We start from the raw sequence: 26,401 nt of genomic DNA on the forward strand, positions 1-26,401 counted from the left end.
ACAATATATAGAAAATCTCATCAGGTTTTCTTTTCATTATTTGAATAGCCTCTCAGATATAGTACACTGTGCCTCCTGCATGTATGTTTCAAGGGCTTTATATATATATTTATATATATATGTGCTTTTTGGCTGTTAATTAAAGAGTGGAAGATAGACTGCTTATAGGTGCCTTCTAAACCTTTTAATATGGAGAGCTAAAGTGGGGATAGAGGAAGGTCACTTCTTGTTCTGGCACTAGTTTGATGTTATCAGAGTGCTCGCAAATAAGAAACATTATGTGAAGGGCAGTGGTCCTGAAAAACCTTTCCCAGTATGTAGGTGCTCTGCACAGGTGGATCCACCACTGACGGTGAGACATTGCTCTGGACATCAGGTAGTTGGCATTCGTTTTTTTTTCTGATTTAGATTTACCAGGCTTGGTCCTGCATCTCAGCTTTCCAGGTGTGAGATTCAAAAAGTAATTTTCTAATGCTCGCCCCACTGGCTGCAGCCCCACCTGGGAAGACGAGGGATCAGCTTTGTGTATTCCCTCTGTCTTCTTCCTGAAGACCTGGAAGGCTATATAATAAAAGCTAACCTCACAGCTTCTTTCTCCTGGCAGAGAAGCTAAATTTCAACTGAGAATTAAATCCAAGTTAGTGGTATCTCTTTTTATTTTTTTCCCTCCATAATGCAAATCAGTGGCATTAGAAAGTATCATTTGGCTCATTAAGCATTTTATTGCATTAGACATCTTTTATTGCTTCGTAGTTTAACTGATGTGGGCTCAAGTTACAAACAGGAAATGAATATTTTGATTAGTCTTGTACATAAACCAGCTTTTTGGAAAATTATCTGTCTACTTTGAATACTAAATATTTTGTCCCTAACCATGCTGAATATCCCACTGGATATTGCATTTGAGTTTTTGAAATTATCCCCTGAGATACTGGAAACCTTGCAGGAGAAAAAGTTCAATTTATTTTGTCTTCATTGACGTTTTGACTTAGCTAAAATAATAATATCTCCCTAAAGTATGGATAATTATATTAATGTAATTTTTTGCCTGGCGTTGTGGCATATTGCAGATCTTTAAGTTTTATTCTGAAGTGTGTTTGAAATTAGTGGTGGTACTTTCAGTATCATAACAGTCACTTTATTTACATTTATAAACTTATTATTTCTGGCATCCTGTAGAGAACAGAATCAAATTAATGACCATCTAGTATGAGAGGTCTTTTTTTTTTTTTTTTTTTTTTTTTTCAGAGGCAGGATATGGGTACTTTGATGGGAATCATAGGCAGGATGGCTAAAACCCAGGCAGCACTGCCTTGCATGTGTATCTGTGTAAACGGGCATTATGCAAACCAATTTAAAATCACAGTGAAAATCAGCAGTAGGGCTTTCTTAATAATGCTAACCTACAAACAATGTAAAAAACAACAACAACAACAACAAAAGTGAATGTGCAATTCAGTGCAATGTGTCAGAGGAATGATGCATTCCTAAAATGATGATGATGACCAGCTTATCTCATCTTCTTGTCCCATTTTGCTTATTTCTGGCTACAGCATGCAGTGAGTTTTGCATAAATGTTTGTAAATAACCCAGGGAAGTCATGTCAAATAGACTGACTAGTCATTTGTAAATCCCAAACAGTGTTTGGCAAACATTGCTTTGCTTATGTTGGTGGTGGTTTGAACATCTTAAAGTGTTGCAAAGCCTTACTCTGCAGCTGTAGGGGGAGTGGTTTTGTGTTGTTTTCTTTGTTAAGATCTGAGGAATTCTACATTTCTGTAGACATCTAAACTTCTGGTAGATTTGAGAGATTTTATATCACCACAGAATCTAAGTCTATGAGTGCATTGTTTATTCTTAATGTACTTTTACCTCTCTTCTTTGGTTAGGGTAATCATACTTGATGATTTTTATGGGGACAAATCTTTGAAATTTGAAGTTTAGCTTTTAGTTATCTTCTTACTCATTTGTAGGTTAAGTTATGTTTAACTCTATTTTAAAGTAAAATATTTAACTCAAGGTTAAAACATAAGAAGCCTCCTATCTAGAAATTTTTAATTATTGCTGTTAACCTAGCTATTATTATCAGGGAAAAGAAAATAATGTGCTAATAGTTGTGTAAACAACAACAACAAAAAAGTGATTGCAAGGAAAAGTAAGCTTAAAATCTATGGTCAAGAACATAGGGCAAAGTGCATACATTTTCGTCTAATGACACAGTATGGGTACAAGTAAGTTTTAAATGATGTCAAAACAGTTGCTTTCAGCAAACAAGTATATAAATTACATAAGTCAATTTCTATTAAAAAATAAAAATCTATGGATGATGCAGAAGCCGTTTTAGGAAGAAACAGTTCAGCTGTTTCTGAACTTGGGGTGACATTGAGTATATTTGCAACACATGCTCAGCTAGAGTGCCAGAAAATGGCACTGGGACATGAGGAGCATCTGTCTGGAGGCACTGCTTGGAAAGCTTCTGATAATATTTTGAAAGCAGCTGAAGCAATGGAAGATGTTCAGCTTCTTCTTAGTTATCAGCCTCTGGAAAGAGGATGCTCTAAAGAGACCATAAAGAGGAAGAATAACAACAGGAGAAAATAAAAGTGTAGCCTAGCTACACTTGCACCTGCAACCTCCTGGTGCTTTCAGTGCTGAGAGGAAGGCAGTCATTTCTCTTCCATGTGTATTTAGCTAGACTAACTTCTCAAATACCCTCTCTGGGTTCTCCAGTGCAGCTTTGGGCTGGTGTTGGGCTGGGATTACAGAATCAGTTAATTAGATGTGAGTAGTTGTGCCTTTTAAGCAGCTGTGAAGTATTAACAATTTTTTAAACAAAACATCAAGGTTTAAATCCATTTGTGCTCTTTGGCAATTAAGGAATATTGTGTTTAGAACTGAAGCTCTGCAACAAATTGAAGAGCTTTAAATATTGTATAGTAAAGAGAATAAGATACTCCCCAAAGATGGGTGATTTTTGGTTGTTGTTGTTGTTGTTGTTTTTTCTCTGAGCTAAAAGACTCCTAATTTTGGTGTGGCATCTTTGTGGAGGGATCTCTGAGCCCTTATGGGCAAACACTGAGCTTTCCTGTCCTTTTTCTGGGGACAACAGTTATTCAGAGTTGATTTTTGGATTTGTTTGTTTAATTCTATAACCAGTACCCATGCAAAGATATGAAATCTAACTTGTGTTCATGTTTCATTGTAGATATCGGGCATGTGTTTTTTGTGTAAATGAGTTTGTAATACCTTATTTCAGAAGAGCTCTGCCTGTCCTGCCCCAGGCTGATGCACTGGACCCCTGCTGCCCGTGCCCGCTATCACGAATGCAGTTGCATGTCCCGACTTGCACTATGTCTGTGTTCAGTGCTACTTACAGCCATTTTTATTTTGAGTTGTGCCATATAGACAGTCTTTGTACATTATAACTAAAAATTTAGATTGATTCTTCTTCCAAAGGGCTATTTCAGCATGGTCTAAATCTTATACTGAAAAGTTTGGTGTCTCTGTAATCAGCCCGTTTGAAGTTTCCTATCTGAAAATCCAGCAAAGCGAACCAAGCTTTAAACACAGATACATTTTGAATTTTAATTTTTTAATTTGAAGCCTATTACAAGGCTTCAAATTAAAAGCTGTCAGGAGAGATAAAAGGTTGGGGATTTGGATTCAAAGGGACTTTCATTAGACATAAAGGTCAGAAACGGTGGCAAAAAGTCGATGCATCTAAATTAAGCATAAACCTCTGGAAGAGAATATGCTAATCTTTCATGTAGAGTACTTGTCAGGCTGATCTTGGCTCATGTCCCCAACAGTTAAACTATTTTCTGTGATGAAATTTTAACAAATGGTAATCCATGTGTAATTTGCCTGTCAAGAGCATGCCATTTGTTTTTACAAATGTTAGATTTTAACTGCTAAGGAATCATATTATACTACATAATGTGCTCCTGCTTAAAGACTTTGTTTTAGAAGCTTCAGTTCAGTTTTAAAATGCAACTTTTTTTTCTTCAGGAATGTGAAATGTAAATGGGAGGGAAGGAAAAAGAAAATCGAAAATCTAAACGTCATTGCTTTTTCTAAAAATAGGTATAAATTACACTTCAATTAAGCAGCTACTTCAGATGCTGAAAGTTATAGTAACAGATAGTATTTCTGAATGTGAAATTAAGATTCTGCACTGTTAGTGAGCAAACTCATTAAAGACATAAAAGGATGACAGGATGAAAAAGGATTTACATTTGTAGAATCTCCTGTAAAATTATGAAAAGTGACAGGCTCCATTTTTTGATGCCGAAATCAGGGTTGCATGTCTAAACCACAGTGACACCATGGCTGGAATTTGCATAGCTGAGAACTAATAGGAAATTAATAGAGTGTAATACAGGCCTATTGAATCCAGGTCTAACTTCGCGGCTTTGATGTGTAAGAACGGAAGGCATAATTTCAGTCTTTGTTTAGTGTCCTGGACAGATAGCTTCACTAACATCTAAGTATGGTCAGGATTAAAAATGTGATGGATAACACCATAGCACCTTCGTGACAGCTTTTCTGTTCAAATACAAGTTTCTGTCACAGCCCCGGATTGTTTGAAGGAGCATTCACAGATGAAATATTGTATCTGCAACAAGCCCAGTGTGAAGCTATTATGTTTTGAAAGGAAAAATAATTACAAACTGTACATCTCCTAGGCACATATCTGTATTAATAATGCATAGTAATAAATACACTGGAATATACTAATGAAATGTTATTGAACATTAAAGTTTTGGGAGCCATAAGGTTATGAATCTGTCAAGAAAAATGTCAACGCATTTGTCTAGTTTTAGGTTCTCTACCTGTTTTAGGCAAATAAGTATTTGGGAGAGTTATGATGGTGATTTATTCCAGCTTTCATAATGTCTCTTTGGGATATTTTTTCAAATTTGAGATTTTTTTAAATATCCATCCATTTCTCTCCCCAAGTAGAGTTTCCTTTTACTTAAGACTATCACTATTCCCTCCAAAATCCTGCGGTGAAGGGAAGATTTTTATTGCACTGCTCTGTAGAGGGAATATTGTCCTTATTATAGCAGCAAAGTAGGTCAGAACCTCGCTATTTGACAGATGTGACACACAAAGTCCCTACCTCCATATTAATCATGAATAAAATGAAAAAGAAGAAGCTGATTAGTGCAAAAGAATGCCTGTATTTAAAGAGCTAATACCTGTAGCGATTTTCTTCTTTGTGCTTAACTGTTAATGAAGGAGAGACTTAGACTTTTTTCCCATTGCAACCAATTCCCACACAAGCACAGGGACATCTGACGGTGTGAGATGGCATAAAGCTTTGTAATATGAGCCATTGATTTAGCACAATAAGAAAGAAAATTGGGCTCCATGAAGTGAGAATAAATTGTCTGACTGCTGAATCTCTGTCGTGAAATTTCGTCTCTTGCTCACGTGTTGTCCACGAGATGTGACCGTTGTCAGCTACCGAAGAACCCCCATCTCTCTGCTGCAATGGGGTTTACATAGGTTATTTGGAAGGAGGGAAACACAGGTGAGGTTTCCATAGGTATCGAACACTTAGTATTCACGCTTCTGTCAAATTTAAGATTCGAACAACTCACATGTGGAACAGCCTTAGTGTGATATGTGCTTTTCTGAGATAACATGAAAATATTGTTCCATTTTCAACCAAGCACTTCTGCAAATCATTTTAAAGATAAAAGCATAGACCCTAAATTCACAGGCAATTAACCTGTCTCTTCAACAAAGTCTTGGTCTTATTGGGATTTATTTATGTATTTCTAAATATTGATGTTAAGCAGGCCTTGACCGTGTTTGGAAGGATGGCTCCATGTTTCCCAGGCTCCTAAAGCAATTCAAAATAGACAGACTGCCTCATTTCACACAACACTGACCGCATCGTTGCTGCATTAATGTACTGGTTTTATTTATTCTTGCCTTAATCTGTCAACCTTAACATTTGTATCAAAATCCGGGATCCTCCCTATAAAACTCAGTGATTGATAAAGCCTCTCATGAAGGTTGAAAGACTGAAGTACTTAAAGACTTTAATGTAGTCGAGAACACTGATATTCACGTGTAAAGCTGGGTGGAGGGATTGCAGAGGGTCAGATATGAGGAACTTATTTTGATTTATTTTATTTTATTTTATTTTTTAATGAAACTGGGATAGAATAACTGGAACGAGGGAGTTTCTTCACTCTTTGTAGCTGACTAAACTCTGAAAGTAGGAGGGGAGAAGTATTCAAGTGGTAACTGGTGCTAGTGGTTAATATCCTCCAAGAAAGTCCTGAGTAAGAACTTGCCTCTGTCTCCTGTATTCTGCAATTCTGTCTGACAGCACTGTGCACTCTGCTGCCTCTCCCTCATTTTGACTTACTATAATTGTTTTAATTGTTTTAAAATGTTAAATAAAATATATATCCACACCTTCCCAAAGATAATGAATTAATTAAGGCAAAAAGGAATCTTGTTATATAAGTTAGTAAAAATAGGAAGCTCAACCCAAGCAATCAAAGCCAAGTGATCTCCTGGCTGGAGATGGGTAAGAGATGTTCTATTTTGGACTAAAATATCAAATTACACACTTCTCTACAGTTCTGTCCTACTCTTACAATTGGCTCTTCTACTTCCTGTCCATCCTCTTTGCTGAACCTCACTCCCTATTTTTTTGAAGAAAACAATGTTTTCTTATTGCCGGAAACTTGCATTTTTTCACTGAAACAGAGGAGCACCTTGTGGTCTCCTTCTCCTGTTGTATGATGGATAATATCTTGACACTAGTCTCTTAAAACAAAAGGGCTTTCAGCTTAAATATTCTCTGTAATACCATATTTTATGGAAAATACGATGCCTCAAATAGGCAGGAACCTGGGCATTAAGATTTTATAATACAATGAAAGACCTTAAGCAGCGAGAGCGCCAGGAGGGCTCTGACCCGGAGTGCCATGCCGCATGTGTGTTGTCCTTCTCTGAGCATCCCCTGTGGGGCCAGCTGGCAGGGAGACTCTGCTGTTCCCAGAGGTTGCTTTTCCTAAGGCTTATTTAGAAAAAAACTTAAGTTCATAATTTTGGCTTATGTTTAGGTGTCTACTATGCGTCACTAAATCGCAAGTGACAAACACATTAGGGAGGCAGCTATCAATGCTCAAACAGCCTGAGCACCTCTCTGGTCTGTAAGGTGCTGCAGTTTGGGAAACAGCACCAATGTTGTGGATACTTCAGAATAAAATATTTTTCATGCAGCTTTTGTTTTGCAACCCTTGATGATACTGGAGAGTATAAATACATTTTAAATTGTAAAAATTGGATGAAATAGTGGTTTGAGCCTTCCGTTGTCTTTTCAGGACATTTTTGTGATTAAAAGTCATCTGTAGAATAAGAGTAATCTTCTGTAGGTAAAATAAAGCAAACAAAATTGTCTTCTAACCCCCAGAAGTTCTTTTCTCAGCTTGGTAGATGAACGTGTGCACTGACCCGTGCAGCTGGTGGTTGAGAGTCTATAGCCTGCTGAGGTGAGAGCCTGCTCATGTTTTAAAGTAACACAATTTCTGATCATAGCTCTGTTGCCAAGGGATCTCTCATATTTCTCCTTTCTTATTCTCTGTCAGATTTCAAAGACCTACAGGAAAAAAATGTTGCATTGTGTCTGTGTATTGCCTGTTCATGGTGGAGAGCTGCGAATGAATGAATTACAAATTCAAGCAACGCTTTAAATAGACTATACAATAGGTAGCTCATTTCCTCCACTGGGATTCTGTACATGCGCTTATTAGTTGACACCGGTCTCTTTTAGATTTCAGCCCTTCTCTATAAACAGGTAGATTTGGTGATTCGTGCTCCATGTTAAAGGAAACTGATTTTCTGGCATGTTACTGACTAAAATAGAAGCCTGCTTCCTCCACTGTGCCTTGGTGCTCCTGATGCTTTCCTGTTTTTTCTGTACTGGTAGCGTGGCTGATCCAATGGAAAAATAACCCTGAAAGAGTACAACATGTCATGTGATAAGCCGACTGACTCCAACTCTTGGTTGGACATGAATTGGATTGGGAAATTGGAGATGAGCAGAGTTTCCACTTGCAGTGTCAGCTCAGCATTAAACTGACTCAGTGCAGCCTGAAACCACATCTGCAGAAATCCCAGGAGTCACAAATACCACAGTGGATTTCAGTAAAAAATAATGTTCATCTCTTATACTCTATTGACCATATAGATAATCTGAGAAAACAAGCAAAATTACCAATTCAGTTTGCATAAACACACAAGATCCGGGAGCCCCAGAAGCAGGCTGGGGGCAGAGCAGTGGAGATTTCATGTGGGGAAGAAGGCAGACCAGGGGTCTCTACTGCTAATGTAAGCCAGGGCATTACAAGCTGAATAACATGAGGAAAAAGTAGAATTAAAATCTTGTATGGTATAAAAGGAGTTTAATCTCTGTCTTGCATTTTTAAGATTTATTAATAACTTACATGAGCCTTAGTAGCCTTTTCAGTTGTAGCCCACTAATGACAAGCTTGCTTTCTAATGTTTAACGCCTGCTGCGCAAGTGGTACTTTTAACAAAATACATTTGCTGCAGGCTTTTTGACATGGTTTCACACTGAGATAAACACAATTAACGGGAGCTATTAAAAATTCCTTTCTCTTGTGGCTGTTTATTAATAGTCTTTTAAGATTTATTTTTGTTATTAATTTTAAAGAATGTGTAATGATTTTGATGGCACAGTGAGGGTATGCAAGTTAAATATTTCAGTATTGAGAAGCGCTTGGGTCATCTCCTGATTGCAAAAGTATATTTCTATATGCCGGCTTGAGGATGGCTACGTCTGTCCTTTAACTTGCAGCACGGCAGAGTGTATTGTAGCAGCAAATGTAGGATGAGCCAAAGAATGCAGGCAGGATAGCTTATATAGTATTAAAATGTCATTAGAAAGCATTTCCAGTGAATCCTATTTTGTGTAAGTCTTATCTTTTCTATACGTTGCATCAAAATGGTTTTAGTAAAAGTAGCGTTGCAAAGAATGGCTACTGGGGGGGGCTGTACTGAATATTCATAGCATGTCCTACATCTGAGTGCCCTGAGACCTTTTAGAATAAATACTTTTTGGGGGGTTAAGCTAATTCAGAATGTGGCTGATAATCTTCTTTACATCCTTCCAGACAATCTGTCCAAGGCAATTTTGGAATTAGAAAAGAAACAGCCTCATTGAGGGCTGATACTGCAACCTCCAGCTTTCATTAAAATCAGTGGAAAGCCTCCTGTTGACTTGGGTGGGGACCGGAGCTTCTCTCAGGCGTGCTTTTGAAGGGTTAGTGGAATCATACACACCTGAAAAAGAATCCCACAGCTGTTTATGAGAGGTTCTGATAAAGCCTGTACAGCGATATGAGGAAAATGCCAAGTGTGAAAAAACACCTGACTGTTCAGTGGTTTCTGAGGGGCATCTGCATATTACACCTAAGAGGGTATGTCTGGATGTCAGCCTGGTTCCCTCATCTCTGCTGCTGAGTTTGAAACCCTGGAGAGAGAAGAGCTTCTTCCCTCCTTGAGAACAAAAACATGCTCATTCTGCTCATTGTACAGCAGGGTTGGCAGGATTGGGAGGCCTGGAAGCCAGGTGCTTTGAGAAAGTCCTGCGTGCAGTTAGATGGTGTGGGGATGGGTGAAACTGTAAGGGTACATCCTTGGAGCCTTAGTTTAGGGGCTGCTTCCATAGCCATCACAGCTTTCTGCTTGCTTCAGTGCCAGAGGCAGCATCCCAAATCACACTTTCCAAAAGAGGCTTTCTGGACACCACAGATTCCCTCATAAATCAGACCAAGCTATGTTTCATGCCTGTAAAGTAAGGCAAGTGATGGATAGTTGGGTTAGCTTTGCTTAGATGCTATGTCTTGTGCCCTTTGCCATAACTGAACTCGCTGGCACTGTTTTTGGATTATCTTGGTAGGACCTGCTGCTCGGGGAATGGGGAGGGAAGAGCAGGTGCTGTGGGGAGTATTCTAACAGTAGAAGCCTCTGCAAATTGCTGGAGTGGAAAAAAGGTCTGAAGGAAAAGACGTCCCACCTTCCTTCCCTACATGGACACAGTAAGAGAAAAATTGATTCGTTTTCAAACAGTTTATTTCATTTGTGGCACAGCGGTTTCTGCCAGTTGGGACTCTGTGAACTGTCTTAATCTGGGTCATGACTGCGGAGTCCTCACAGCTATGAAAGTACCTGTATCTAAAGCTAATCCCCTAGCTTGCACTCCAAAATTATTACTAAGCATCCTTGCTTTTGTCAACGCTTTCATCTGGCTTTTTGAAAGTGGAAAAAATATAGCTCAGACTTCTCAGCTAGTGGATATTGTCATTTCTTGGCTACCTTAGTGACTTGATTTTGGTGGATGTAGGATGAAGTACAGCACCTGGGGATATTTATCCTAGTGACTTTCAATACATCCTTCTGATCTCTACAACGTCTCCTATGTTGTTGTGATGATATGGAGAGCTGTAGCCTTTGAGCCTTTTCTTGTTTGAAGAACATTCAGATTTAACCAGAAAGTTCTTTTAAATAGGTTTTATGGGTATAACAATGAAAATAATAATGTATTAAAAAATGGTGGAGTGTTATATAATTACCAGACCCAGTGATTTCTTTTAAGAGATTTGGATTTTCTGTAGTCAGGCTACTGTCACTTGAACTCACATGCCTGGGATGTCTGTTACATTTAAATATTTATAGCTTTCAAGGTTCACTGAGTCTGTAATAAGCACAGGGGAAAATAAATACATTATGCGAAGGGTGATTAGTTTTATCACATAGTCTTCTACAGGGCAGCTGTTTATTTTCAGTGTTCATTTTCTTGGATCAGTCAGGTAGACAGCTGTTCTTTTAGGGCATTTTTGTTAATTTAAGTAACTTCTTTGAATTGTAAATCTACCACCAAATTCACTTCTGAAAATTCAGCCTCAAGCTCATAATTATATCATCAAAAAAATCTTTAGATCACTAATTCAAAAATATCTACTTGTCAGAGATATTTCAAACAAATGCAAAGCATATGCACCATAAATCACCCAATACATCAATGTCTATATGAAACTGAATATGAAATGCCCAGGTCTGCCAGGTTTCTCAGAAATATAATGTACATTATGTACGTTCCTGCAAGGCCACAGCCAGCTTGGAATCTGTCTTAGTGTATATGTGACTTCATAAACACCTGTTAATATCAATAGGCTTTTGCAAAGATAGAAATCTGAAAAGTGGGCAGCCTGTAATTTATCTTTTATCTTTTTTTTTTTTTTTTTTTTTAATTGCTTTGGATTTTTGCCCAAGTCCAGAGGACAGGGGAAGGAAGGGAGTGCTGCAGACAAGGCTGGTGTTTATCACACCATACAGGAACAGGGCTTTTTATGTTTGGGAAACTCTCGGGAATAATTGCATTCCAGCAGCTCTGTCTCTACAGGGCCATCACCCATATAGTCCTCAATCTTGTAATATTCTAGCTGGAGTTGGTTTATAACTATTTAGATAGGTGTGTTGTGTTCAGGCTATCAGACTTCTGCCATAAATGTTTGTGTCCCTTTGAGTTCATGTGAAAAGATAGATCTCAGCTACCGTAGTTTCACGCAACCAGAATGTTGCATTTATATGAATTCTTTGCATTGTAAAATATTTAGCTACAGCAAGTGTGACCTTGCGGCTCTAGTAGATGAATTTTACTCGGCAAGTGTGAACACTTACACTGAAATTGTCATCAGATATTTATTGGTTGTCAGAAGTATTTTGACCATGTGGACGAAACCATGGTGTTCTCACCCCAGAAACACAGAACATTTGTATTTTGCTGTAAATTAGATTTTTTTTTCCATTATGAATTTATTACTGAGCTTTTTTATATTAAAAAATAGCCCCAGCTGGGGCATCCATTCCCAGCTGAGCCTCATTTGGAAGTCACAGTTTGGGATGAGGGATGTAGTTGTTCTTCCCCCGTTCTGTTTTGTACAGCTCCTGAAGGGGCTAACCAGGACTGCAGTCACCCTACTTGGTGCCATGCAGCAGCTGTCCTTTCTCCTGATCAGAACACTGTCATGAGGCAGCAACTTTGCAGCCATTTATGGAAGAGTAATTTCCAAAAATCACTGCAGGACAAGGCATGATTAACAGACCAGAAATGTTGTGCGTCTGCACTGGCTGTTTTGGGCAGCATTATTTACTTGTTTGTTTATTTATCACTCAGGCAGGTCTGGAACTGCTCTCAGACAACAGAGTGGACACAATTCATTGGCAGGGTAGTGCCAGGAGAGGGTTTGTGCTCCTTGGTTCTCTTGCACCCACATCTACATGCTGATATCCAGTATCTCAAGTGTGCGTAGTTGCAGGAGGTGCAGAATAGCTGCTGACATGCTTTCTCCATTTTCAGCTATTAAGTCGTGGCATAGAAAGGTAAAAACTTCAGTTTTATTGCATTTCTTGGAGTAATTCCAGCTATGCTGGGTATAATGTTAATAACCGAAGTAGGAAAGATAAACCAGCCTTGGCAGTGATGGTGGGTGCTCTCAGTGAGATTTTGGTAATGCCCAAATGTCCCTCAGCAGCAGTCTGCATCAGAGTAGAAAATATTCTGGATTTGGTTCACAAATAGTTATTCTCATTCAAAGGTGTTGCTGGTCTGTGAAGATGTTAGTTGTGTTGGAATTGTGGAAGTTGTGAGGAGAAGCAGTTGGGCCTGAAACGTCAAAATAAAAGATATAATAGAAATAAAAAGTAGAAGCTAGTAAAAATAGAAAAGGAGTAAGCTTTTAGCTTTGAGGTCAGTTGGGTTTCATTTCTCAGCTAATTAATGAGCCTGATGTTTATTTGTTAGGACTGGAAAATTTTGACAAAGTCCAAAAACAATCCACTTGGATAATAAGATGTGTTTCAAAATGAAAACATCTAGTATTGTAGCTTGTCATCTGAGCAAAGTTAAGTGAAGATGTTAGGATAGAAGTACAGCTGGCATTACTCGAAATCAGTAGAATGTGATGCCCACAGTTAATTGTAGAATCGTGAGTACTACATCTAATTAATATGCTAATTGAGTAGTTTAAAGATAAAAAGGGGTTATTGAAAGAATGCAATAAAGAGCTCGTATTTTTCTGTTTTGCTCTGCAAACACAGCTCCGTGCAATAACTTAATGAGGAACTATTCAAAGGAACAAAACTAACAACAAATGAATTAGAAGCTTAACTAAGTAATTACATGCTAATGCTGAGACGTTTTGGGTAGGGAACCAGCATAACTGTGTGTTTAAATTGTCATAACAGCAAATAACGGAGTGGGATGAGTAACTAATAAGATCAATTTATTTGTTGGAAAATTATTTTCCGGAAGCAGACTAAGCAAAATCTGAATTAAATGGTTATTATTGAAAGCAGGTGTTTTACTGATAGTAGTAAGATTGAAAATATTTCTAAGAAAGAAGGACATAAGCACATTGAATGGGAAACAGAAAAGAGCAGCCCTTTTCATGTCTCTCAGTGCAGAAAGCCCGCTTTCAGTCAGCTCTTCACATGTTATTAAAAAAAGTTTTGGTGTTCAAAAACCAAAAATGATGTTTTTTCAGGAATAAGCATCCAGAACGTGGTCTGTTCCAAGAGGCTGATTTTCCATCTAGGCTGGAAAACCAATAGGAAATCTTAATAGTGTGGCACAGAGAAGAAAGACCTTCAAGCACAGCGATCTAGTAGGCCTTAAAGACAATCCACAGACGGACCTATTATGGGCTAGAATAGGGCACAGAAGATTTCAGTACAAATTAAAAAGATGCTTAAAGAGAGAGGATGTCTGAGTGTAGCAGATCAGGAATTCATGGGTTAGAAAAATGCCTTCAGAGGTTTAACTGCTTTATTAGTGTTAAATTTGTTGTCTGTAAACATCTTCCCTCAGCTGGAGAAAGACAGTATTTGGAGCTTTCATTTCTGTCAGGAAACCCTGCATATTTTGCCTTGTCAAAATTATGACACCCTCCACACTAGAGAATGCAATTTGAACCACTCTGTGTATTCTCAGCTGACATCCGTGCTTGATAAAGACAAAGAAGCTATCTCCTAATTGCTGTTGTCTGTCACTAATGGGCTTGTTATTAATACAAAGGCACTATTATAGCTAATTTCAAAAGATAAACATACAAAAGGAAGCATAAAACAAATCTCCTGTTTTCTTTTGTATCTGTTTACACAATTCAACATTCAAAAAGAGAAAAACAAAACACACAGAACACCAAAACAAAACCCCGGCTAGCAGGCGCTAAATGGAAGCTAGGAGTTGGTTTATAGGAACAGCAAGTATCGCTCTGAGAATAAATACCAAGTTTCCTGATGTATAATTAGTTATACAAGGAGATGACTGTTCAATGTTAAGTTAAAGCATCTGGGACCTTTGATTCAAATTTAAACCTTCTTACATTATTACGGCTGGGGAGCAGCAGGAATCATCCATTCCCAGTATCTCAGTACACAGTTCAATGCAGTTTTCTGGTCGGTCTTGTAGTTTACTCATTCCAGTTGGAAAATGTCTCTTATGCAATGCAGTTCTGGTCCCTATTACTAAGGAGACTGGGTTTATGCTTTATACCCATCTGTTTTTCCCTGGTTACTTCTGACACTATTTTGGAGTGAATTTCATGGAAAGATAAAGGTCTCAAAGACACTAAATTCTTGCAAGCTGACAATCCTCAGTGTAGCTGGTTGGCAGTGGTTAGGGGTTCGGGGTCTGAGCCCCTGCCAGCACCCCATGCTCCTGCTGAGGCTGTAGTCTATGCTCTTTGTTAGACACCATCTATCACACATAGGAGAGAAAGAGGATCAGTGTGCAGAATTGGAAAATGTTAACTTCAGTCTTGAACTTCTAGGATACTGAATAATCCATGCAGAAGAAAAATCTAGACTGGAACTGGACTTGATCAACACAGAGGGATGTTTCATGTTTCAGATAGTAGGATTTTCCTCTTTGATCAATCTATTTTTTTATTTTTTATTTTTTTAAAGAAATTGTTGATAAGAACTTTGGATGAGATGAGAGCTCGTGTAAATTGTTTCTGTATTACATATAAGAAATACTGTGAGTTACAGCTAGATTTGTCTCTGTACTCGGTTAATTGTCTTGCTGTCAGAAAAGAAATAAGGGGATTCACAAAAGTGGAACAGACTCTGAAGCACAGGAAATAATATCTTTAATGAAATAGACCCAATTAAAAGTCAGCTTTACTTAAAACATATATGTTACAAATCTCAATAGCTTTGAATAAATTCAGTCCTTTCCTACAGAGCTGAGTTAGTGTGGCCCAAATGTGGCATCTGATAGAGCACAACCTAGGGAAATGTCCTCTCCGCTAAAGAATCATGTTTTACATGGAGTTTTCTCTCCCTTATTCTGGACTTTTTTCCCCAAAAATAGTAGTTTTCTTTATCATTTAGGCTTATCAATTTGAAGTGAGCAAGTTTGGCTCACTATTACTATGAAAAATGAAACTACAGTTAAAGCTTGTGTCATTTTTGTCACCCACTGGGTGTTTCTGGCTTGGGGTTTCTATCTAAATCACCTGGATTTAAAATATGTCCTCTGTATGATTTCAGCTGTACCTATGAATGACATGTTTTAGGTGAAAGATCCCTTGTCCCCAGTGGTAGCTAAAGTCAGAGCTGTCTTTTTTGAAATATTTTCTTTTACAAGCTTTTAATCATACCCCAAGGACATGTCAGGCTCTCACATACTTCTTTCAAGTATATTCTTACACAAACACATGCTGTGGAGGAGATGCTGGCATTTCTTCTCTTGTTACATTCCAAGCACATATTCATCATGGTAAAGCAAACTTATAAGAAATTTAATATTATAGCACATCATGATTTGGTGAGGCATGGCCCTCTTCCAAATACTGAAAATCTGGTTGATGTAAAATAAGAGCAAGTGGACATGTACAACTGGTGGAACAGTAAAGGACGTGCTGGCAGAACATTAAGCAATGTGGTTATTCGCTAAATAAATGGAGTTTGTTAGTCAGATGGAATTAATTCCGCTCTCTTAAAGTTATCTTTATGATATTTCTGTGAATGTGAATTAATTTGAAGACCGCTGTGAGATTTGTTTTACTGTATGCTTCACCACTTTATTGAATTTCCTATGCCTGAAGCATCAATTAGTTTGTTTATAGTCAAACTATTCAATAATTTTGTTTATTTTTTTGTTCAATTATCCTTCTCATGGATCCCAGCCAAAGCGTTCTTGTGCCTCACGTGCAGTACACAATCTGAATGCCCTGGGGGCTCTCACATTTCCAGAGGGGGACAAACTGCCATGCTGTCCTGTTTTTACTGCTCGAGATAAGATATTGTCCTTTCTTGTTTCTGGCAGGCTTGGCTACGAAACTATAATGATGGCTATTGTGGTTGTTATTTTTGTATCTGTTATTTTTATAGCTCCACAGACAAATAAATACATTCTTTAAATTAGGCAGAGACTTAGTACCTGGGCCTCATTTAGAACACCAGGCTCTAAAATTGCCTCCTGTGAAACATTAGTAATGCCTTTGAACGGCTATTTATTGAATGGCTGACTTAAATGTTCATTTTTTTTTGCTAAAAGGAGCTATGCTGCTTGGAGAGCTTGCAGTTCAAGGTATCTTTGAAATGTATGTAGAAAAGCCCAGTAGTTGTGTTGAAAATTATTTATTGATAGAGAAGAAAGTGAATGAGTGATATTTAGACTTAAAATTGTTTTCAGGAAGAAATGTCCTGTTTTCCCCTCAAACTCATTTCTGAATTTCTGGAGAAAAAGTGGTTTCATAAACCTCTAAAAATTTCTAGAGCTAAATTGCTGGTGTTGAACATCAGTTGCTTCCCAGCTGTGGAACATTAGAAATCTGCAAGTCTATGAATAGCAGAACTTTTGGTGTGAAGCTGATGGCGTAGCCTGCCTCTGCTTTGGTTCCATCTCTTTAGGTTAAAATTAATTCCCAGCACCCATGGCAACTTTCACTGAGTCAGTTTCATCTGACTTTGCACCTAATCATGCGATAACATCCATCTGTTCCTTGTTACATAGCCGAGTGAGGAGAGGTTGACAAACCTGGGTGGTGGAAAAGGCCTTGACACCTCAGGAGCAACCAGAAATATTGGAGAACGTGATACAGACTCATCTGAACCACTGTGTTCAGATTTGCTTGAGTGCCAAGGTTATAAACCATGCTTTGTCAGCTGTGCTTGGTCTGCACTGGCTCTTGCACAGCCTCTGTGGTTCATCGGTGCTGTGATCTCGGCTTCTGCATTCTGGGAGGACATAACGGGCAGATGAGTATGATGCAGGGAGATGTAGCCTTGTCCTTGCAGGTTCTGTTAGGACAAAACCTAATCTCTGTGCCGTGCAAGGCAACTGCAACTGCTTTCAATCCCAAAGAGTGCTGCAAGCAGATTATCACGTACATGTGGTGTTGTCTTTGGGTAGGCACTCTTTTGAAAGAAAACTGTAGACTACATAGTAAGACTGTGGACCAAAGCTTTGGACTTATGTGGACTTGGATCCTGAGTAGGATTCAGGAAGAAGAACATTATTTAGGGAAAGATTTTAAGGTTTCTCCAAAACTGGTGAGGCTAGAGACTTGAACTGTGGTTTTCTATATCTCTTACCCTCATGACCAGAAATTCCCTCTGCTTGAAGAAACCCTACTGATGAGTATTCAGAGAAATGTTTGACATTTCTGAACAAATTTATTGTCCAGAAAAGAAATTTTAATTACAAAAATAATAAAATTGTTAAATTGCCACCTGTTCTAGTTATAAGCATCAATTTAGACTTCAATACACGCACCCCACCCTGAGAGCCTGCAACCCTCAATTAACAAACAATAAAAAATAAAAGCACTACTCATCCAAACTATCATTTTGAACGGTGCTTTTGTGAGTACATGGTCTTACAACAGCTCCAAATGCCACTTTCTACACAGGCTTTAGATATATTTACTGCACTGAATAATGGTAATAATGTAATTGAACACACCTGATGATAACCAGTTGCCTTTTACAAAATGCCTTTTGAATTCCAGCAGCCTGGTGTGGCTGAGGTTCATGGTCCATAAATTCAGTTTTGATCCCAAATTAATTTTATTTATGCTTGCTGTCCATTACAGCCTAGTAAGAAACTGAAACTCCACCTCCTCCCTTGATGTGCCTTTGAAAATGTACAAATTACGGCTGGTCCACGAAAATCATTGGATCAATGCCAGTTTCTCTCTATAAGAACCTGGCCTACGGTCTTTTAAAATACAAAATGAATTTCTCAGAAAAATAAAATAAAATAAAAAGTTTAAAGGTGTTTTGTGAAGTGTGTGATTTTTTTCTAACATATACTTGATGAAAAATTATTAATGCAAGAACATCTCATTTTTAAAAATAAGCTGCTCATATGCCAAGTTGTTTCATTTTGTTGGCTGTTTGGTTGCCGCTTGCCCAATACTGCAAAACATAACCTCTGACTCTGTAAAAAAATTGCTTTTATGATTTACTTTTATGGAGGTATTTATGTTTAGAGCCTTTGCCAATCTCAAGAGAAATGAAATTTCTTTCACTACCTTTTCTCTTGAAGCTTGAATTGTTTAGCATTATGTCTTGGTTGCATTTGAGTTATATTGCTATATAATGGTTGCACTCTGTCAAGCATTCACGGGGCAAAGAGTGTATTGTAGCAGCATAGTAAAATACTATATATGTTATACAATAATGGGAAGATTTTTAGATGTTAGAGAAGAAAGCTTTCTTTTCAGACTTGAGGCTTAAGTAAATTCTGACATATTACTAGTACTCGGTAGACTACACGCCTAAATGAGAACTACCAGGGGTAGCACTTCTAAGCAGCTGTGCACACCTCACTGAGATCTTGATTTTATTTCTAATGTGATTTGACTAATACATTTTGTACCTGTTGAAATCAAATACGAAGAAATACTTTAAAAGCTGCCTAAAACAGGATACAGGGACTCACTCTGCTAGTAAAGTTAAATTATTAATGGTTTGATTTCTTATTTTTTCCACAGGATTTGAGGTTCCAATTAAAACTGTGTTTGGGCCATTGCTTTGCCTGCCAGTGCTTAATCTTTTCCGAAAGCCTCATCACTTACCTAAAACAAAAGAAGAACGAGGTAAGGAGAGAAAGTAATGAAATGCAGCATAGCACATCTGTCAAAGGAACAGAAAGTAGCTTTAAAAAAATCCAGAATCAATGACATTAAAAAAAATTGTTGAGAGCTAAATGGGTTCATGTTAAGCATCTTAATACTAAGGGTCTGTAACTACCAATATGTTCTTGCATGTGCCGGAGGTTGGGTGGTTTGTTTGAGAGGTTTACTGTTGATGTGGCCACAGGATATGGATGGCTGAAAGGAACAGGAGCTCTGGAACTGCTGAATGCAACCCTCTGCACTGTGGAGTCCTTTAAAAGATTGTTTGATATCTTGATGCTAAACTTATGAATGTAATTAACATTTCTGAAGTTATTTAAAATTCAGTTTGAGGTCAGTACAGATTTATGTTCTCCAGATATGCATAGATATTGGCTGCTGTATTAAAAGACTTTCCCATTTCAGCACCTAGAGCTACAATGTCCTTTGTTGTTGATAATGGATCTTTCTGAAGTACCTGGAACTGACTTGTGCTATGTCATTGGGATTGCAGTAATATACAACAAGACAGGCAGAACTAGAGGTGACACGACACAGAGAGGAGTAGTACAATGATTTAATTAGCCATGATGGAATAAGGATGTAAGGGAGACATAGGCTGAAAAACATGAGCCTTTTTTGAGTGTGGAAAGTACAGCCTGCAGTGGCCACCTCTGTAGTAACTGCTGATGTTTAACAAAAGAGAATATCAGGATCTCACTTCCATTTTCCCCATTCAGTCCTTTCTGCATTCTCAGATTTCTGCCATGGGCCAGGTTAAAAGTCATCCTAGCTGGGACATTTCAGGCTCGGTGGCTACTCAACAGTCTCATGAAAACCAGCAGTCTAGAAAGCCTGTTGGCTTCTCTGCTTTTCAAAATACAATATCATGCATTTGGTCTAGGATTGTTGAGCATGTGTGTTACCTACAGTCTCTCTCAGGAAAAACATTTATAATGTTTATTTTCTAGCTGTATAAAGGATATCATTAGCTTGGAAAAATCTCACTGGCATCGTCAGAGCATGCTGTCAGCCATAAGTAAAGTTGGTTTTAGTAGGTGTAGTTTTTAAAGCATGTTCACTGAGGGACAGTTGTACTTCCAGACATAGAGTTGATAATATATATAACTGGCTGTTACGAGCATTCCTAAAATATTTTCTGTGCAATTGTTATCAGAAACTACTCTAAGATATGTAGATTGTTGTACATGCTGTGTGTAAATCTTTGTAGGTTTGCCAAATAATCTCATGGTTTCTGAATCCCATCTTACTGCAACTGTGTCTTACAGCACAATTGCATTCTGCATTGTGCATCCTGGATATAATTTCTGCTAAAAGCTGGGGACGGTCGCAGAAACCCATTTTGACTAATATTTGATCTTACAGAATTTGAGTAATCCATTTGCTCAGTAGCTACAAAACAGCTCTCATGGTATTGGTCTTGAGACTGGAAAATACTAAGAAACAAAAACATTTCTATAATTAAAAATGAATTTTTAGCACTGTTCGTGGAAGGAAAATGGGGTCCATATATAGAACCAGTTACAGACAGGGTCCATTTAAAAAAAAAATCAAACCATTCTTGATGGAATTTGAAAAAAGTTCTCTTGATCCATCTGTAAGTCTTCACCTTTCTTTTTGGTGTCTTATAATTGTATTTCAAATCTGTTCTTTCAGTAGATAGATATCTCAAATTTAATGCCTTAGAGATTCTTCAATACTTTTTCTTGTTTAATAAACTAACTTTTACATATTGAGAAACTTCCTGCTTCTTCAGAGCCCTGATGCTGAGGTATGTTAACAACTTAAAAACCTTATGATGATGACTATGGCTGGTGTTTTAAAAAGATGGTATGCTGAACTGGCACCTGAAATGAATTATATGCTATCTGTGTATGCTTTTTAATTGGTGCTCGTATCAGTACTGAAAATGGTCAAAGTTTTGTTGTGGTTTCTAATGAAAAAAAAGGCTCATACGATTACAGTAACATATATTTGAGTGAGATGGCTGGGTGCTTCTATCCCTTACCTGATAATTTTTATTTTTATTTTTTTTTAAGTCCAATGACTGTTATTAATTGGAAGTTTTGAAAGAATATTACTTTCCTGAGATTCTAGTGAAAATACATGGCTGTGCAGAGGGGAAAAAAAGAAGATTTTTAATATGCCCTGGGGGAAGGCCACTTAGTAAGCTCCTCCAAGACAGTCTATGAAAGAGACAGACCTAATTAATGTGCCAAGCTTAGAGAAATGTTTTAAAGATGGGAATATCCTCAAAGGAGAAAACTTGTGAATGCAGGGTTCCACTCTGGAAATCAGACAGCCTTCCTGCTTGTGTGCCTGTTTCTTTGTAAGATGCTAATATTTGAAATCAAAACCAGGGACTCAATCTTGCAGCAATAGGAACATTTATTTTCAGTTTATAGCTTTTATGCTTAAGCCCAAAAAGCATTGTTGTATGTATGGTTGCTAGGCATTGTGTACTTTATGCTTTATTACATTTGCAGTTTCAACTGTAAATAGAGAAAAGCATTTATTTTACTTATGGGACAGCTTATTGTTCTTATTGAACAGTAACAATTATACCATGGACGACATCTCTGTTATTAGCTATACTAGGCATATGATTAGACATCTCTCTTATAAGCCATGTCTTACATTGCTATTTTATTAATTCCTGTTAGCTTGTACAATCAGGGAAGGGTTCTGCAGCAAAGCCCTTAAGAGGGTGCAACGTATGTCAACGCATGGCTCCTAGCCATTGCCAAGTCTTGATAGTATTACAGGCCTTCAAGATGAAACGAGGTTTACTGGATAACTTGTATAATGCATCTTTAAAGTATTCAAATTTTCAAGATGCATTTGGATTTACAAGCTATAAAAGATAAAGCATTTTCTGCACTTTCTATTTCAGATATAATGCTGTTTGAAATGCTTGAGGGTTCTCCTCCATATAGTGGATGGTTCACTCTGAGGATCTTAAACATTCATCTCTACTGGTTCTTATATCAGAGACTCTCTATTAATATTGCTGTAGTGAAATAGGAAACTGCTGGGACTCTCCAGGCAATCAATGAAAAATACTTTGCAACAATACTGTTCTATTCACTTTCGTTTAAGGTTGTGAAAGCCATTTACAAACATTAATAAAGTGTTGCAGTAAGCTCCTGAGCAATCAGTCCTAGAAACCTGTAAACTGAGATAAAAATGGATAACGGCTGCACTATGGCAGAGGAAACTAACCATAGGAAACTAACCAGAGGAAACTAACTGTGCTGGGCTGTTTTCTGCAGACCTTCTTGGACATCTGAAAAGTTTTGTTTCCAAAAATGTTCATGAGTTGCAGCTTCCCAGGTCTGGAGTCATCTTTTTGAGTCAAAGTTTTGATTCTTCAGTCAGGGCTCTGGTCCATCCTGAGCTCTTTATTAACTTGATGTAAATTTTAACAGAATCTGAAGAAAAGGAAAGAAAGCCACTAACTGGAGAGGAAATAAAAGTTCATTGAACTTCCTGAGAATAAAATCATTTTTCTAATGACAGTGGTCACCTTGCCTATATATAGAAACTTTCTTGCAGTGATTGTGTTTGATGTTCAATCTCTTTTACACTATAGAAAGCCTAGACAAATAATTGTGAATTAAAGATGAGGAGGAATAAACAGCTGCTCAAACTACAAATAGCAAAGCCTTAGCTGTGTTTGACAGGCTGTTTCTTTCTTTCTTAGTTTCTTTTTCCCCTGTTCTGAGTAAAATATATTAAGTGCAGTGTTCCTTGCTGCATTATATATTGTTTTCAATTTTTACAGTGACCTCTGTCTATTAATATAAAACTGTTAATCTGTATTTACCGCTCCTAGCCAAGATGGCTTAACGTAGGACAGAGCTGATGAATTATCCATTTTCTGAAAGTGCCTGGCAAGTCTCATTAACTTGTCTTACTGGAACCTCATTCCACCATCGACAGGCTACAAATGTGCTAGCAATATGTGTCATAGTAGTTCCAGGATATGTGTATAGTTGGTGTAAGTTTTTGAGGTAGCAAAGTAGACAATTGTAAGCTTTATCCTTTATTCTTGTGTCCAACAAAAACTCCATTTGTTATCAATGGCAATCCATAATGCCAAGGCAACATGTTTCACCTTGCCTGGCACTGTAAATCACGTGCACATCTACCGTGTCTTCTGAACCATGATCTTATATCCTCCTTGTTGTTACTTATAATAACAAAACACTAAATAGAGAATTAAAACGGTTCTTAGAACTGGAACTATCAAGCAGTGAAATGCCATTACTCCTTTAATTATGTACATTTAAAATAATAATAATAATAATAATAATTAAAATAGAAGTTGCTATAGAATTCCAGCAGTGCAATTTCTCAGTAATTCACCATGGAGACAGTTGCTTGCAATCATCCAGAGTTCTGTCCTTTAAGAAAAATGTACCCTTATGCAATTCAAATTATTTTACTATCTTTGAAGTCTCATTTTAGAAATCACTGATGTATTAACTTAGCTTAATCATCTATCTGAGTTTAGGCTAGCAAAAGCACGTATGTGGTAGAAATGTTTCTTACTTCTTCCAATATGTTTTATAAACCAGTGAATCAGTAACAGGAAAGATAAAATGAATAATTCAGAAGATATCAATGCTGACCAAGGACCAGAGATGCTTAGGGTATTCATATATTTTTATTTTCTTGCCTGTATGCCATAATTTTACAGATAAAGTGTCTTTTGGAATAGATAAAGATGATCATTATTTACCATTTCTATATGTATAATAAGTAGTGTGTGCTCCTGTTGGTATTAGAAGGATCATGTGAGTATATTTTGTGATTCTGTGATGTATTTCATAGGCATCAAAAGTCAATAAATGATTAAATATATAATGCCTTCTGCTTAGCATATCTCATTTCGACTTCCACAAAAGTGTTCACATCCTGTTCTTTTTATCTTCTGGCTGGTTGGTTAATGTTTTCCAGCACAAGCGGGGCCTGTAGCACCAAACAGTAGTCCCCCAGACTACTTGAACATTGCTGTGGTTGTTGAATGCTGCCTTGTTTAAAAGGGACCCAGCATGGAATTGTCCTCTTAGGCTGTCAGTGCACAGCAAGGCTACAAATAACACACCGCTAGAGGAACTCAGAACATTTTAGGCTCGAGAGCTCAAAGATGCCTCTTAACACTGGTGCAGTCCTAGCACGGGCTTGCCACAAGATGGTTGTTTCAATATCTGCTGCTCTGAGCCTTTGTGCACACCTCAGCCTTGCTGCACCCTGGGGTCATGGCAGTGAGGCAGTGAGTGCAGCGTTTGGTCTGTTCCTCCACAGCATGCACTCACTAAAAGATTGCAGTCCAAGTTCAACTTCACTTGAAACTACATATAAAAGCTTAATGTCTTTTAGTGATCATTTTATTTTGTTAAGAGCTAAGGAATAAAAAAGATAACATCAGAATTAATATTCTGATCATTTCTCTGTGGTTGCAGCAACCTCTGCTACAACTCTTCTCTGTTCTCAGAGAAATTATTTGGAGATTCTCTTGGATATTTAGCTTTGTGTTAGCATGGTATTCTCAAGTTCTGCCTCCAGAGATTTAGATAAAACTATTTAAGTAGACTGATCTCATCCTAATACTTGTTAGGCATTCTTCCAAATCTTAAAACTAGAGCTGCAGTAATCTCACAATATTGTGGTGGTTTTGTATATGGTTTTATTTCTGTTTTTGAACTCCAGAAGCTCTCTACTTAAAAGAATAGCTGCTACAGGTCAGGATGTGTGGAGGTGGGAAAATATAAATGGTGCTAACATACCTCTGTCTTGGTGGTACTGTCCTCTGTGGTACACGTGTTAAATTCAGCTGAAAAATATAGAGGTATCAAGTATGGAAAAAAAAAATACAAAAACAAACCAAAACAGCATGTGTAAGCTCTTAATTTAATTACTGCAGATTTATTTTGATTTGTATCTGAAACACAGCAGGCAGAAAAGAGAAATTGTGTTTGCTGGAATAAAAATAGATCATTCCAATGCTCAGTATTTTCCATTAAGCTCGCTGTAGGCTTAGAAGCCAAAGAGATCCTGTATTTTCTATTCCTTCATTTAAGGAGGTTTTACATTATGTTTTCAACATGAAACACATTTCAAGGTAGTAATACTGGAAATTTTGATACTGTTTTAGCAGAGTGGCTCCTTCATACAGTATCAAGAAGGCTAGGGCCAGAGACTTGGGTAAATCTGAGATGTCAGGTGATTGCTCTCCCTGACATCTCCAGAATCCCCTTGGGAAGATGTTTTATCTTACATCCCAGGTATCAGCAAGGCTTTCAGCTGCACAGGTCCAGACCCACTACAGTCATCTAGGCTCTTAGTTTCCATTAGTGGGATGTACAAAATCTGTGGTTTCCGCACAGCATCTGTCCAGTGGATTTCTGTGTACGTGCAGGCAGGTTGTACAAGCAGGAGTGGAGAATTTCAAGCCTCTCACAGTGCCTTTTACCAGAGTTCAGGCAACAGCTCCCGGACATCAGCATGCTGGACACTTAGCCATGCCTTTGCTCAGTGCTGCGCCACCCCCAGCTTCGCTTAGGCAGGGCTGCGCTGCAATCATTGCATACTCTGAGCACTCTGAGATCCTCTTCCAGAGCTCTGATGGCAGGAGAGCTGCTGGGAGCCGTCAGCTGTTAGAATGCAGGAGTGAACTTGTAGAAGAAAGAAAGGTTACTTACCAGTGAAAGTTGTGCTTTGAGTACTTGACAGACACATTCACATTTTACCTGCCCTTCCCTTCTCATTGCCCTCCCAGGTGTGGGGGACAGGAATAACTCAGAGTGTTGGTGTAGAAGGGGATGTGTTTGTCCTCTTGGAAAGGGTGATGCAAAGAACCACTTCATTGCAGAGCACACATTCAGGATACGTAACTAGCCATTTGTGGTGCCTGCAGTGCATCAGGCTTGTGTTGGGCTTGACGGCAGTGCATTGAAGCAGGAGAAATCCAATTCATATATAAACAGCTATCACCAATAATACCACATGGACATTTTAAAAGCAATTTGGAAATGGAAATACAGAGATCAGGGAAAAGATTGAATTATAATTCAGTGATCCTATATTTATAAATTATCTAGTATCTATAACACTTGAAAATAGGATTTATTTGCTTTAATAATTCATGGAAAGTTCACAGAAGGTAATTTATTAATAATACAGTGTCATCA

General features: G+C 37.9%; 1 protein-coding gene and 1 long non-coding RNA gene across 4 annotated transcripts in view; one reads left to right on the forward strand and one right to left on the reverse strand.

The window, feature by feature from the left end:
* Positions 1-26,401, forward strand: part of TENM1 (teneurin transmembrane protein 1) — an 895,307-nt gene that overhangs the window by 350,198 nt on the left and 518,708 nt on the right. For all 3 annotated transcript variants that reach the window (XM_035325181.1, XM_035325182.1, XM_035325183.1), the window contains one exon: positions 19,062-19,166. The gene's annotated coding sequence lies outside the window, so the exon portion shown is untranslated. The remainder of the gene's footprint in view (positions 1-19,061; positions 19,167-26,401) is intronic.
* LOC118166340 lies at positions 12,662-26,142 on the reverse strand. The gene is made up of 3 exons (XR_004750457.1): positions 25,913-26,142; positions 24,998-25,044; positions 12,662-12,718 (listed from the first exon to the last, which is right to left on the reverse strand). It is a non-coding gene; the product is annotated as an uncharacterized LOC118166340 (long non-coding RNA).

This window comes from Oxyura jamaicensis, chromosome 4 (assembly GCF_011077185.1).
Source record: "Oxyura jamaicensis isolate SHBP4307 breed ruddy duck chromosome 4, BPBGC_Ojam_1.0, whole genome shotgun sequence".
NCBI classification, from domain to species: Eukaryota; Metazoa; Chordata; class Aves; order Anseriformes; family Anatidae; genus Oxyura; species Oxyura jamaicensis.